The sequence below is a fragment of the Pollicipes pollicipes genome, unplaced genomic scaffold (assembly GCF_011947565.3).
Source record: "Pollicipes pollicipes isolate AB1234 unplaced genomic scaffold, Ppol_2.1 Scaffold_7231;HRSCAF=8579_pilon_pilon_pilon, whole genome shotgun sequence".
Classification (NCBI taxonomy): domain Eukaryota; kingdom Metazoa; phylum Arthropoda; class Thecostraca; order Pollicipedomorpha; family Pollicipedidae; genus Pollicipes; species Pollicipes pollicipes.
In genome coordinates this window covers 30075059-30090584 of record NW_023597034.1, presented here as the reverse complement: position 1 = coordinate 30090584, position 15526 = coordinate 30075059, and the positions used below count along the sequence as shown (strand labels likewise).

General features: G+C 56.4%; 1 pseudogene; it reads right to left on the bottom strand.

Moving 5' to 3' along the window:
• Positions 1-1132: 1132 nt before the first annotated feature.
• LOC119109976 (LIM domain-binding protein 2-like) lies at positions 1133-8232 on the bottom strand (annotated as a pseudogene).
• Positions 8233-15526: the final 7294 nt, after the last annotated feature.

Sequence of the window (15526 nt, the reverse complement as noted above, 5' to 3'; positions counted from 1 at the left end):
TCGCACGTGAACTGGCCAGGTGTCGCGTCTTTGACCGGAATGTGTACGCACTGGGGGGCAGATAGAGGTCGAGACCCTCGCATCCGACGTTCGCGCGTGCCAAGCGCTAGACCAGTACACATCCCACCACCGACGCGCGGTCCAAGCCGTGGTACTCGCCCGTCACGCCCCATCGAAACCGGAACAACACTGGGAGCGCCACATGAACGCGCGTCGGAGGTTTTCCAAGTATGGGAGACGGATGTGGAGCGTCATCCCGTGCTGTGAGTGACAGTTCCGGATTTACCCTCGAGTGAAGCCGGTGTCAGCCCCAGAAACAGGGTCAGTGCCAAGGATGGCTGGAATTCACGAGGGCGAAGAGATCGTGGCGCCCGTGGTGGCCGCGGCGGTCGTGGCGACTTGTCCGCACTTCACCCCTACGCCAGGGCACGGTCTTCTCGCGCCCGGTCCACCAACCCGCGCGTGTCGCCCCACGCTCCGTCGCAAGACGCCCCGCGCCAGCACGTGCACTATATTACCGTTTGTACATACGGACTCCTCCACTGCAAAAGATCCACATATCGTAGAGACCGGCAAACAGACAGGCGCGCACGAGACTCCGCGATATAACATAGCTGCCAATGACTGAACAAATGCACACACAGACGGGGCCGCGCGCTGGCGCCGCCCAGCCGAGAGGAACACGCGCGCGGTGAGATCGTGACGCCGCGCCGGAGCGGGCCGCGGTCCGGGAGAGGGCCTGAGGCCGAGGCCCCGACCCGACCGAGCCGCGCCTCCGAGCCGCGCACGAGGGCCGCACTCGGCGGCCACCGATACACACGCATTCACACGCACACGCAGGCACCCACAGGCGCGCACCGACTCAAACGTCAACAGACGGACAGGGGACGTCGCCTGCCTCTTCGCACAACGGTCACTTTTGGTAGCCTGAGATTACGGTTGTCCACGGCAGTCGGTCGGCCGGCGCCGGAGGGCCCGTCCCGCCGGCCCACGACATTCCGGGGCGCCCCTTGTCGCGAGCGTTACCGTGCGCCGACGGCCCGCCGCCGTGCACTCCTCCCGGCCTGGCCGCGGGCCCGACCGGTCCGGCCGCCGCCCTTCTGTCTGTAGGTAGGTGGGTGGCCGCCGCCGCTCACTGGCCGACTGCCGGCGACTTCTTGTCCGAGTCCTGCGAGTGGGGCGTGGCGGCCTGCGGCGGCGGCGGCCGCTCGCCGCTGGTCCAGCTGCCGCCGGACGTCAGCGGCGAGGAGGTGTAGTTGTTCTCGTCAGCGGCGGGCGCAGGGGCGGAGCCGGGGCCGGGCGCCGGTCCGCCACCGCCGCCGCCTCCGCCGCCGCCGCCTCCGCCACCACCACCGGCACCGCCGGCGCTCCCGCCGCTGCCTCCGCCGCTCCCTCCGCCACCTCCGCCGCCGCCTCCTCCGCCGGCGCCACCGCCGCTGTTCGGCTCCGACTGACTGTTCTCCAGTCGCGTGATGAGTCGCTCGTCTTCGTCCCCGAACTCGCCGCCCATCAGCGACGGCTCGCCCACCACCATCACATCCTGAGGCATCATCGTCATCATCGGACAGCGACCATCAGCGAAGGCCCGACCCATCAAGACCAGCAGCATCCCAGTCATCGTCATCGAGGGAATCAGTCATGACCGCCGGCCACCTGCCCCCTCATGAATCATAACGTCCTATCACGTCATCATCACCACTGCCAGTGATGCCGTGACCCCCGGCATACAGGAGGTGATGTACAGAGGCAACGAGGGATCAGCGTCCGGCTACCCATGACAGAAAACACGGACTTGCTATAAAAACTCAACTATGACCAAGAACGGAAGAGAAAACAAAAAGGCGCCCATCTAAGGCTAACCAAAATAAAGAGCAAAACCAGATAAGCGAAAGAACCTAACTAAAAACAGAACAGTGAATCCTCGCAAGCAACGCTCCATCACAACAAACCCAAGCCCCGAACAGAATAGAAAATCTCCGACACACGAGGTCGGAACGGTGCCGAGCCACGAGCGGGAGCCTTACACTGACTTGTCCGGCTAGGTTGAAGGGCGGTCGGCCCTTCTTGGTGGCGGCGGCTGCGCCTGCCGCGCCCCGCCGCGCCCTTCCGTTTTCGCCGCTTGCTGGGCGGACGCTGATTCTCTGCGGGCCGGGGACGGGGGGCGTCAGCCGGGCTCCGGATGGGGGGACACGCGAGAAAAGAGGGGCTGGTGTCAGCGCGGCGACAGGGAGAGACGGCCAGTGTCTGGTTCGGTGGTGGAGGATGGTCAACGCGGATGGGGACGAGGTTCTTGGCTGTGGGATGAAAGCTGGCGGTACCGTTCTGGTCCGGTTCTGGGATCACTGTGTTCGGTGTACATGCTACCGTAGGTGACTTGGGCGCCGCACAAATTACGCAAAATTGAGTGGAATAAACGGACCGAACAGCCCACGCCGGCACAAACCAGAGACAATATTGAATCAGATACAGATGATGTTAATCAAGTCGGTAATGCAGTTCAAATTAGCCCTCGTGGTTCCCCTGGTGCTCCCAGGCCAGGTCTCAGCAGTACCGACCGCCAGCATGGGCTGACGGCTGGGGTCTGAGTCTGGCCAAATCACAGTTCAACCGCGACACGCTAACCTGACGCACGACAGTTCGCGCGAGTCCACCGCGTTATTCCCCATGCGCGCGCGTAACAACGCAGCAACACACGGAAACAGCAAAACACAACAGGAATCGGTTCATGCAGAACGGCGAGTGCCACCGGCCCGGCTGTGCAGCCAGCAGTGTGGGCGGGGCCAGCTGCCGCTGCCGCTGCCGCTGCCGTGCAGCGCCGGCGCGCAGAGCTCCGCGTGCCCGTGCCTCCACCCATGCGGTTAGTGCCTGTGCCGAGCGCGTGGCAGCGCTTAGTAGCCCAACATACCTTCCGGTTTGCTATGGGGGTGGTTTGGCCCACCTAAACGGCGAAACACAAAAGAGCAAATCAATAAAGCGAAACAAAACGGCAACCAAAACCGCCGCATGAACACCCAGCAGCGGCCACATATGCGAGAGCGGTCCTAATACAGCCGGCGGCTGGCTCACTCGGTCGACCTCAAGCGGTCGTCACCACGGCCGCCTCTCGGGAGAGAGCGCCACCTCTGTCCGGCCCCACCTTACTCTGACCACATCACTGGTCGCTGCACACGGCCCGCACGCTGGCGGAGCCGAGGCCAGTAAATGGACAGTGGCCAGGCAAGCGACGCCACCAACAGGCACGTATGACAAGAAAATCGTAAAATGGCCCCACGGGCTTAGCGCCGGGGCCGTAGCAAATCGGCATGGAGATAAGATAAAACGAAGAAACAAAAGAAAACGAACAAAACATACGCAGGGATGGAGCCTTTCAATAGTCGCAAATTTGGTCAGCGCCCGCCCATCACCCGGCTAGAGGCCTGCCACAGGATTTCAAAAACGAAACGTGCGTATCTCGTTCTGCGGGCGACAGTGGCTGGTTTAATGTTGTCTTCTGTTTAGCCCCCCTGCCTGGCTATGGTGAGCATACAACCGCAAACCGTCACTCATCGCATAGCTGGGTGAAAAGGATCATATCAGAACCAACACCAGTTAATCTCCAATGCACTGTATGGTTAAAAACGTCATATTGCTTCGTTCTCAGTCCTATTGTGCCTCTATTCCAATCCTAGGGATTGTTTGTTGCCGCGAGCACCTTACAGAGGCTGTGAGCCCTCCCGTAAATATAATATTTGATGGCTAAAGCGACGATCCTATTCCTTGATCAGGTGCCGAAGGCCTGAGCAAGCTCCCTAGAAATGCTACTGAACTACTCGCTGGTCCTTGGGCACAGGCTTGGCCGCTGAGACCGCCACGAAAGTCGCCGAACGCGCAGATCAAATCGTTATGGAGAACTCCCGTTATGCAACGGCCGTGGCGAGACGCTGAATGATGTTCAAGTTCCAAATATTACCGCCAACACGCGGGCCATTCTCCAGATACAATATCGGTCCGAGTGGAGTTCACCAGATGACACACGCTCGACCTCCGCGGGGCCATTGATTAAAGCAAGACTTAGCATCTAGTGAGTTGAAACTTGCGCCTTAGTAATACAAGCTTGGCACAAGACACAAACCTAAACAATCGTCTGATCGCCTTGAAACATGTGTTTAACTTGATAATATTCACACGTTTCAATCTCTACACGCTCAGCCTTCCGGTAGCAAAACTGTTTGCGCTGTCTCGAAAACTTAATCAAGCATATTTCAACACCGGTCCGGCTACCTGGTGAAGCGGCCATCCGTGCTCTAAAGCCCCTTGAGACAGCTCTCAGCTAAACTGGCCGTTTGGTGTCGTTGACTATTAGAGCTCAGCACGTCGTCAACCCTCCACACGCCGCCTGTGTACAGCTGATTAGTCCGGGAAGCAAAGCATTAACGCTAGCCAGCGCGCGCCGCGTCTGCCCGCCTCGAAAACACTGGAGAGTAGATGACGCCATCTGGTCACAGTGCCAGACGCGCCAGCTCCGGCACAGACGAGTCTGGCTGGCGGTGCCAACTGTTTTGAGCTTTTATGTTACTAGCGCTGACATGAACCAAACTGCTTTCGGAAACCCCCGTTAATCCCCGGCAGGTGCGCGACGAGCCCCCAATACCGCACAACAACGATACATTTCCCGAAAGGGCCCGGGCGCCACTAACCGGCACCTCCATCGTCGCCAACCAGGTGGCGACACCTGAGCCAGTTTTTAAGCGAGGGGTTTTGGCGTAGCTGGCCCGCAGACCCCGGGGGAGAAAGGGGAGACGGCGCCGCCTCCCACCCTCTGCCCACCGACCTGGCGGAGCCACCATCCGCTGCCACTTCTGGAAGAGCGTGGTCTTGAGGCAGTCGCGCGGGCTGAGCGAGTACGCCTTGTGGCGCGTCATCAGCTCCTGCATCGGCTCCAGGATGACGCATAGCTGCCGGTGGAGCACAAGCGGCGTCAGCTGCTTCGACGACAGGACGACACACAGCAGTACTGCGCCCCGCCCCGCACTGCGAGGAGTCGCATGCGATGCACAGCACTGGGTGAGCCGGCGCCAGACAACGCCCCCGCGGTTCACAGCCCGTCAGTCGACGACCGTCCGGCAGGCGAACGTCCACTGACCGCTCAAAGACAGGCGACCGTCCACTGACGGCCCACAGACAGGCGACCGTCCACTGACGGCCCACAGACAGGCGACCGTCCACTGATCGCCCACAGACAGGCGACCGTTCACTTGCCGTTCACAGGCAGGCGACCGTTCACTGACCGCTCACAGACACGCGACCCGCCCACTGACGGTCCAGAGACAAGCGACGGTCCGCTGATGGCCTACAGACGGGCGACCGTCCACTAACCCGCAGGTAGTTGAGCGTGACGTTGGTCAGGCCCTGGCGAGTGATGTTCTTGCCGAGCTGCTCGGCCAGGCCGGGGTCCTGCTGCGCGTGCAGCGCTAGCACCGAGCGCGGGATCAGCTCCTTGACGCCGCGCGTGGCGAAGTGCCACGACTTGATGCGCATCAGGTCGTCGAAGGTGAACTCGACGATGAAGCGGCCCTCGGTGCACACCTGAGCGAGAGAGGGGGGGGGGGGTGAGAGGGTGGGAGACCGCCGCAGATGGCGCGGTCGTCCGGCTCGGACAGCCCGTCGACACAGCCCGCCGCACAGCCGCCAGCAGAGGTCTGTGGCCGGCCCACAGCCCGGGCCACACCACGCCGGCTGCGTAGACAGGTGAGGCCGGCGGACGGACGACAGCGCGCGGCGAGCAGCGGCCCACGGCGCAGGCTATGCGAGAACGGCGGCGACTTCCTCCGGCGGGGCAAAGCCAGTGATCATCAGGGGACAGACTCAGCTAGCCGTTACTTTAAGCCAAAAGACCAGTCCTAACATGGACCCCAGCGTGTTCATAATTCATCAAAAGATGCCCGCAAAGTGCAGACGAGCCCATAACAAAGTACCAGAATCTATTGCCTGCACAGACCGGATCAAGACAGTTCTTAGAGCACACCACATGTCATTCCTTGACTGACATCAGATGGCCGAAGTAATGGGTCATCTTCACAGTGAGTCACGCCATCCAACACTTCACCGCGCACCATGTGGCGACCGCGCCCCCGTCACCGCCAGAGGACGCCGGCGCGCGTCTCACCTTGGCCAGCAGCGGCTTGCCGTGGTGGGTAACCATGGTGGCCTGGTCGCAGTCGAGCGTGATGCTGGTGGTGTGGAACGACTCCTTGGGGTGGCGCAGGCTGAAGTACAGCTCCGTCACGCCGCCCTCGAAGATGCTCCGAAAGTAGCGCGGGATGAGCGTGCGGCCGATGGCTGCGGCGCAGGCGCGGTCAGCGGTCAGACGGCGGCGGACGCGCAGCACGCCAGCCAGCCCCGCACTCCGGTCCGCTGCTCCGGAGACCTGCTGACAGGCGCCCCGAGCGGGTGGCGGACGCGCGGCACGCCAGCCAGCCAGCCCGCACTCTGGTCCGCTCCTCCGGAGACCTGCTGACAGGCGCCCCGAGCGGCGGCGGACGCGCTGCACGCCAGCCAGCCAGCCAGCCAGCCCCACACTCTGGTCCGCTCCTCCGGAGACCTGCTGATAGGCGCCCCGAGCGGCGGCGGACGCGCGGCACGCCAGCCAGCCAGCCCGCACTCTGGTCCGCTCCTTCGGAGACCTGCTGATAGGCGCCCCGAACGGCGGCCGCCCCAACCGGACGGCGGCCATTACCAGCGGAGGAGCTGACGCCCAGCACGTGACGAAGCTAGCGGCGGCTTTGCCGATGAGTGAGAGAAATCAGGAGAGGGTGCCCCGAGCACACTGGATCTAACCCCAATTTCACAGGCGCACTGCCTGTCCAGTGCTGCTGACAACAGCGCATCGGCAAGGTAGGCCCGGCGAAGGCCTGTAGCCCGTCCCATGGCTAATGGACAAACGCTGGCAGCCGGCCGGCGCGCGACGTACTGTATCGTTTGGGTCCATCCTCCAAACAGAACGTGAGGGTGAGCGTGGCATCGTCCTCGAAGAACTCGGTGGCGAAGGCGTCCCACCACAGGCTGTCGCTGTCCTGAAACGGAAGATGTCAGAGTTACGCAATCGCTCGCACGCCCTGGTCCTGGAGCCCAGCAAGTCTCGTAGGTTGGAAATGTTGTTGTTACTTAGGACCTCGCGGAGAACGAAGTATCCCCTCGGGGAACGGGTGTGTTTGGTACTAAGAACACCGAAACGGCAAAACCCGGGCCAAATCCCAGCGCACAGACTGGCACGTCACGTACATATATACACTAGTACACGGGCAGAGGACAAAGCGGTGGCCACGACGACAGATACACCAGCGCGATCTGGAGACGACACCAGCCCAGATGGAGCCGACCAGTCCATACGCGACCAGTGCAGACCGCCGCAAAAGGCTCCGCACGTGCAGCGCGTGTGGAGCCGCCGGTCCGCGCCTCGTGCGGCTCCGAGCAGTCCGATGTCGGACGCGACCTGACCCGCTCAGCAGCGCGACGACCCGCAGACGCGCCACTCAGCGTGGCGGCGCGAGCCGGCCCGGCCGTTACCTCAGACTTCTGCTGTAGCCGCTTGTTCAGCTCGTGGATCCTGTAGTCGGGCTGGTTGAAGTAGGGCGTGTGTCGTCTGTAACCGAAGGACGGCCTCGCTTTACGAGTGTCAAACGCGCGGTGTCAGGAAGGTTTATATGCAAACGCGGCAAACGGGATGAGCGCAAACATGGTTTCCGTGGGAAAAGACTATGAATAGTAATGCTCGCATCGTAACCACACTCTCATGCTTCTTCATTTACAACGTTTCATACCCGTGGCCAACGAGCAATATCCGCGCCCCATGCAGTCGGGGTACCTTACGTGACACCGCATGATTCCGTTGCAGAGCGGATACAAATGGAATTCTCCCATCCCGGAGCTCTCACCATGCACATAAAGCCGATGTGACTACAGCGAATGACAAGGGATGGGACGCAAGTAGCGAGAGCACGGTGAGGCACCGGACTCTCACGCGCCGGGACCCACAGAGGGCCAGACAGCTGGTCAGCTGACACGACCCGAGGTTAGTCGCGGCCGCCGCCACCGCCGCTACCACGTCACCACCCGGCCGATTCACCAGCCCGAGTCCCCCTCCCCCCGCCGCTGCCCGTCTGCTCACCCGTGGTCCATGCGGTCGGGCCCCATGTGTCCAGGGCCCATGTGGCCGGGCCCCATGGGGCCGCCGGGGCCGTGCATGGGGCCGCCCATGTGCATGCGGCCCGAACGGCGGCCCGCCGTGCGGCGGGAACGGTCCGCCGAAGGCCGGGTGGTGCGGTCCGTGCGGCGGCCCCGAGCGGTGCGAACGGCCCGCCCATCGGCGGCCCGTGCAGCAGGCCGGCCGGCCCGCTGAACGCGCCCGGGTGCGGCCCCCGGCGTCGACACGGCCGGGAACGCCGGCGGCCCGCTGGCCGGCGGCGTCGGGTACGGCGACGGGCCGCCGGCCGGCACCGGCGACGCCGCGAACGGCGTGCCCGGCGCCGGGTGGCCCGGGCTGGCGAAGTGCGGCGGCACGGCCGGCGGTCGTGAAGCTGTTCTGACGAGTGCGGCGTGCCCGGCCCGGCCGGAACGAACTGCGGCCGCCAGGCAGGCGCCGTAAACCGGGCGTGCCCGGGCCGGGGTGCACCGCCTCCGGCCTCCGGCGCTGCCTTCCAGCCCAGGCCTGGATCCGAATCCAGGGTGGCGACGAGCGGCCACGAGCAGCCAGGGCTCACGGCGGGAGAGCACCTGCGGCAGGCACGCGACGGTGACGTCACACGTCTCGACACGCGACACACGCTGCCATGGCTCGCAGGACGGGGCTCGCGGTGGAGAGAAACATCCGCCAGACACGTGAGAGTGACGTCATACACAGGTTACAGGTAGAGCTGACGACGGGTCTCCCCCATGAAAGTACGTCACAATGATGTCACTAACCGTCAGGCCGAGTGGCGGAGAAGTCACGCACACCGACAACAACATCACAGTAACGAAAATGTAAACTTACACTCGAATGATAAATTAGGTTATCAGGATTCAATAAAAGTTATATCAGGATTCCGACGGACTTAGAGACGGATTCGGATGGACGGGAAACTTCGGTAACCACAGCAGTGCCCAGCCGCAGACGCCGCCTGGCAGCACGGCGAGAACCACCTGTTGGTTAAGTGCCACTGGTGAAGTCAAACCGATTATGTTGTTACGGAGGGTACAGAAATGAGCGGCAACTCCAACACGCATTTGTCACCAAAATTCTGGAACAACAGTAAAGCACATGCAGGACGCACAACTGCTAAAACAGATAAGCCGTGAGCAGCCTTGCACGCTAGAAGAACAAGCCTCCCAGGCGGCTTCTCAGGGATTCACCAAGCGCCTTGGCCTCGTGACAGCGCACGCCACACACTACACCGGTGTCATGCTAGCGACCGGCGGCGCGCGCGTTGTAGCCGAACAGAAACCTCGACATGGTCCGTCAGCGCCACGTGCCGGCGGCGGGTCGGTGGTGCGCACCTCGGGAGCGATCAGCCCTCGCGCGGCGCCTGCGGCCGGTCCCGCCCCTCCCCCGGCAGGGCCAGCCCGTAAGCCAGGTCAGCTCAGGCCACAACTTGGGCGGGCGGCCGGCGCCACGCGCCACTGCCCGCTCACTGTGGCCGCGGCGACCGACGCGCTCGGTACGCGGCATCGCCAGATAAGTCGGGCCGCCCGGCACGGGAACGGCGCAAGGAAATCGATAGGTGCGCGTGAAGGTGGAGGCGACGTCGCACAGTGGGCCCGTCTGGCCAGAACGTGGCCAAAATCGGTGTGTGGGTCAGGTCTTCCAGCGGAATTTCAAGCTGGATCGAATGGGTTTATTCTACAGTATTTGCAGAGTTACCTGCTTACACACAACGGGAAAATGGAGCAGATAGTCAAATAGAGACAGAACACCGAACATTTCCGGACGACAACCATGTTATGCATTTTCCTCCATGTAAATGTGCTTTCTCTTTTACCAATCCTCCAAAAAAGCCTGATTTTTAACAGAGAAGGTGTGGATGCTCGGTAGCTCGTGGCGAGACCCCTCTCTCCACAAGCGCCGACGAGACAGCTCACCTCTGTGAGGCGCTGAAAACCGTTCGCGTTCGTGCCCCACCTGTGACCCCTCGCGCAGCTAGAAAACTGTTCCACCGGTCCGAGGGCACACAGAGCGACAGCTCCCGCACGCCCCCAGCTTAGCCCAGTCAAGCGAGCGGCCGGTCAACACGCAGCACTCGCTGTAGAAACAACTCAGAGAACTAACCCCAACTTCCGCGTTGTGGTATGCTGCCATCGCATCAACATTCAACATTAAATAATCCTCAGGCTATTGGCTAAACATGAAGCACCGATGTCAGTGACACACATCAATTTTTGTTTGAACCTTTGACCAAGAGAATCGGTACGATCAGGCTTCGCTGGGTCACCTTTACATCAGCCAGTGCAGTCAAATGAACCTATCGCATCCCTTTCAGGCACCTGCTAGCACATGGCCAATGCAGTTTAGGCCGGGGATTCCAAGCATCCAAAAGCGACAGCATGAATACTTCAGGACGTGCTCATGCTTTGTTTCATTCATCACATCCAGTTACAAATATTATGAATACAAGTGATAAACAGACAGCCATGCTCAAAATCAGAGAAGAGCATCTTTTATTAAGATCATTTCCCAAGCATACTCAGCTGCTGACAGCAGTGTGTCATGAAATACAAAATTGGCACATCTGAGCACAAGTGGGCTGGGTGATGCCCCCAGGAATTCACAGCTTGTGACCCTTCACTCTCATTTCTGTGATGAGTCAGTGAAATTTGTAAACTTGACTGCATGCAAAGCTGCCAAAGTTGACTGCATCAACTTACGTCTCACGCATCGAACTACACTGCCTAAAATTTCCATACAAGAATGAAGCTTGAATAAAACAAGGCAAACAAACCAAACAAATGAATAACTGGAAAAGGGGAAACAGAATGTAGCTTCTCACAAAAAGCATCATCAACAAAATGAATGGTGATTGCTGGTATGAGTTGCCACCTAATCACGCACATCTACCCATCATAAAAATGCCAAGGACAGACATTGACTATAATAATATGTAAAAATGACATCTTGAAATCAGAACAAAAGGCTGAAATTAGTGAATGGACACAGATACAAGAAAAAAAACCTAAAATCAAGAAAATGTACTTAGTGCTTTATAGGCATCCTATATCCTCAGAATATAAACTAGCAGTTATTATTGTCCAATTAAAGCAAGCTGCTACTGTTCACTGGTCTACTTTTCAGAGCAATATTTTATCAGAAAAGCTGCCACAAAGCGATACAGCAGTTACAGCAGTGCCTTGCAGCTCTTCTGCAACCATCTGTGCTTGTTGCTTAGTGTATCTATTTTGTGAGCATATGATGAAATAATTCACACAATTAGAAAAGAAAGTGTCACCTGATGCCTAACAGCTAAGCCATGGGAAAACGTTCTACAGCTTTTGCATTGCTATTGCACACACAGCAATACAGATCTTCATAGGCATCCAATATGCCACTGCCCAAGGGTATCAGGAGCTGGTTAGACAAGGTGGGGAGGGAGAGGGCTAAGCCCAAACCCCTCGGAGATGCCAGCATTGGCCTTATGGCCATTGACTACAGCAGAAATAACTGAAAACAGTCTATCTGTCCTTAGCTTTTGCAAACTTCTATGCTACCTATGAGTACAGTAAAAGATGACTGATGAATGATATAAAATACCCATGACTAATTTTGATGTCATTTATGATAAAACAGTCAACTGAGTCCATGTTGTATGTTGTGACCATTGTCAGTGCTTGAAAACAGGGCACCAATTTTCAAAATTTTAACATCATACTTCTTTGGCATGATCTTAGCTTTGAAATACTGCTAAGAATAAGTATTTACCCTTAATTAAACTCAGTGACCTGGGTACCAATATAATATAATTTTGCCAGATAATTGATAAGGGTACAATGAGTCAGGTCAACATGATGGTCACAACTATAAAAGATTGCTGTTTACCTTTCAATGCTGAGTATTTTTTTCATATGTAGCATGCCAAGGAAGGAGACCCAAAAGTTATGGCCTGCGCCTGAGTCAAGAGGTTTTTGCTAGACAATTGATGATTGGACCAAAAATTGATCAAAATTCACAGGGCTGTGGGAACAATTTTGTATTTTGTCTTAATGAATTCATAAGTTGTGTCTGTAGCCTGCATACCTACCTGTCTGACAAGAATGACCAATTGTAACAAGATTGCACAGCCAACACCCAGACAAGACAATATGCCTACAAGGTATAAAAAAGAAGCATAAATACATTTTCTTTGATGATGTGGGCCTGGGACCAAGCTGACTAGAAAGATCATATGGTCCCTATAGCAAATTTTATTTACACTTGAAGTGGTGCTGCATGATCCCATGGGGCTGTGCCTGCAAATAAATATTTCAGTCTTGCCTCCACTAATATGAACAGAAAATCCTGCTTAAAGAATAGTAAGCATTCAACAAATTTGACACAATTGAACACTTGTCACCTCCATGTCATGTGCTGCATTGTCACACTATGGAATATCATAATGCGGTAATGAAATATGTCAAAGTGGCATCCACCTTCAAGAAGACATGTTCTACAGATTTCAAGCATACTACAATGAAAAGGTACAGCATAAGCCAAGAAACTGGGCAAAAAATGGGGAAAAAGGGGAACAAGCTGAAACGTATTATCTTAAGACCTTTGCATAATTCATACTTGACAAGCACAATCTCCATGACCATGAGATTGAGTGCGTACCGACTCGGCTATCCGCAACGAATATGCCGTCTAGCGACCATCTAGCTTACGGGGTTTCGAGCCTTCGTGAGGCGACAAAAGGAGACGACTCAGGCCACACAGGCTCAAAATTCAGCAGAAAAGTTGGATGATTATTCAATATTGATAACATGTCATAATAAGCAGTAGCGACCAACACTTATTACTTACTACGGATAAATTGCCGCCGCCGTTCGTGAAGATATGGTGGGTCATCGACCACTGAACTCTGAACAAGGCAATCGAAATACAAGGTTTTGTGTGACGAGTGCGTCTATTTCGCTGGTATGGGCGGCTGGAATCTCGTGCCCAGAATAACACCGAAATAATGAAACAAAATATTTATTAATCGGAGCTTCAACTGCGATTTTGTACCATTTTTTAATCACGTATCTGAAATCACAGCAGGAATTTTGAAAACCTGCAAATTTCTGTAGTCCTTTTCCATGCAAGTTATGGAAAATGCAGACAGCCCCATGCTCCGAAAGCACAAATGATATCAATAAAATATAGGCAGTGCGTATACAACCTCCAAAACGGAGGACGGTCACACACCGGGCTTATACACCCTCCAAAACAGAGGGCGGTTACGCAACGGGCTTACACACCCTCCAAAAAACTTTCAGATGGCTGTATGCGTCAAGCATACGCGGATTGGCAGCCTTGGATGGAAGAAAGTGCGGAAATGCAGAATCCCGTGTGAAAAGTCGGTTCTATGCGTGATAGGCATCAAAGGATCACAAAATCCATCAACTCACTCTGAACCATTTATATTATCATCACAAATTTTCGGCCGCCGTGGCCGCGTCTCCAATGGATGAATGGTCAGCGTGCTGGTCTCGCACGCGGTTCGAATCTCGACGACAGCCGCTGCGAAATGAGTGGCTTTGTGGTCTATCGACGCGGCGTGATGATACCAACTCGCTTCAATTCTAAGCGGAATGAATTCTAAGTAGAGATTTTCATATCGGACATCACCGCAGTTTTTAATGCTAGGGGGACGGAGTCCACACTCTACAGAGTTATTGAGGCTCCGTGAAGGTTGACGGCAAGTCCACATAAGTGTGGCACACTGAATAGCCAGTGGAAATGACGCATACGACGGCGGAGGCATGAATAATTACGTTCAGCAATTGCGCGTAAAAATTCATCGGCGCGTATTTAACTGCTGCTAAAAGGCAAAGGCACCAAGGCCAAAAGGGACGGAACCTGAGCGGTCATGGGTGCCGCAGACCAGCACAGTGGTTCCCGTCTACAAGTATAGGGTCCTCAGACCAAGCAAAAATAACTCAAGACCAACGTAGTGGGCCCGTAAACGATCGGTAGTGTCTCGACAGACTGACCTACGAAGCCCCGGTCATAACACAGGACCTTCAGAGCAAAGGGGAATTATTCAAGACTATTAATTAATACCCCTGTGCAATCAAGAGTACACGGACAGGTTTACAGCACGAGTCGCGATAAGAGTGAAAAGTCAGCCGCAAATGAGACCAAAGGAAGAGAACCATCGATCAAAGTAGGGGGCCCCTGAGCACCGAGCGTCTCCGTGTCGTACCTTATAAGAGCCCTAGCAACGGCACAAGACCCTTCAAGCAAGAAGAAAGTACCTGATATTTATATGAAGAGCCCTTGAGCAACTTAGTGCACTCTGGCATATGCGGCCCCGGAAAAAGTGTATGTAGCCTTTCGGGCGAATGGGAAGAATCCGTGAAGGAAAACCCGATTGATCAACAGTGCTCAAGCATGGAGGCAGATAGCGTCCCAGCAGCACATTGGGCCCTACCAAAAAATGGGAAGAGATCGAGGGTAACGTGGAAAACTCCTTAGCGCTCAGATGACGCAGGAAGTGGACATATAGGGACAGGCAGCCAGCAGCATATGCCTCTAGACAGCGTAATGAGTCCCAAAAGTTTTCCCAAGCAACACTCTCTCACTCAGGGAAGAATGAACTTCGTTTACTTATGAACTTTTTACTTTTGCTAGCATTGGTTCTTGGTAATCTGTAGGCCCAAATGCATCCAATTTTGCTGTGCTTTTGTTGTAAGGAAACTGTCCGTCCGGCCGTTTATGGGCCCTTTCGGAGCCTTTAGGCTTCTTCGGCATGGGACATGGGACATGGTCCTATGCCTCCCCCTCCCCCTCTCTCCGACCCTCTGCGTCCGCCACCGGCCCGAGCAGCTGAATAAATGGGCCCGCTAACAACATAAGGCCATCCATTCAAATAAGAAATACTCACGACGCAATGTGCAGGGCTCTGAACGATCGAGTGCGCCAGGACAGGTTAACACATAGGGCCCCCGTCAAGAGCTTGTGGCCCTCCATTCAAATAGAAAGAATTCAAGACCCAATACAGAGGACCCTCGAATGATCCAGTGCAACAGAGCAAGTAAACATATAGGGCCCGGTCAAAAGCGTAGGGCCCTCCATTCATCTAGGAAACACCAAAGACCCAATGTAGAGGGCCCCCGAATGATCGAGTGTGCCCGAGCAGGTTAACGAATAGGGCCGCCAACAAGAGCGTAAGGCACCCCATTCCAATGGGAAGCACTGAAGATCCTAAGTAAATGGCCCCAGAATGATTGAATGTGTCCGAGTAGCGTAACAGGAGCCCGACAAGAGCGCAGGGGCCTTCATTCAATTAAGAAGTACTCAAAACCCAGTGCTGAGGGCCCCGAAACATGGAGTATACCCGAG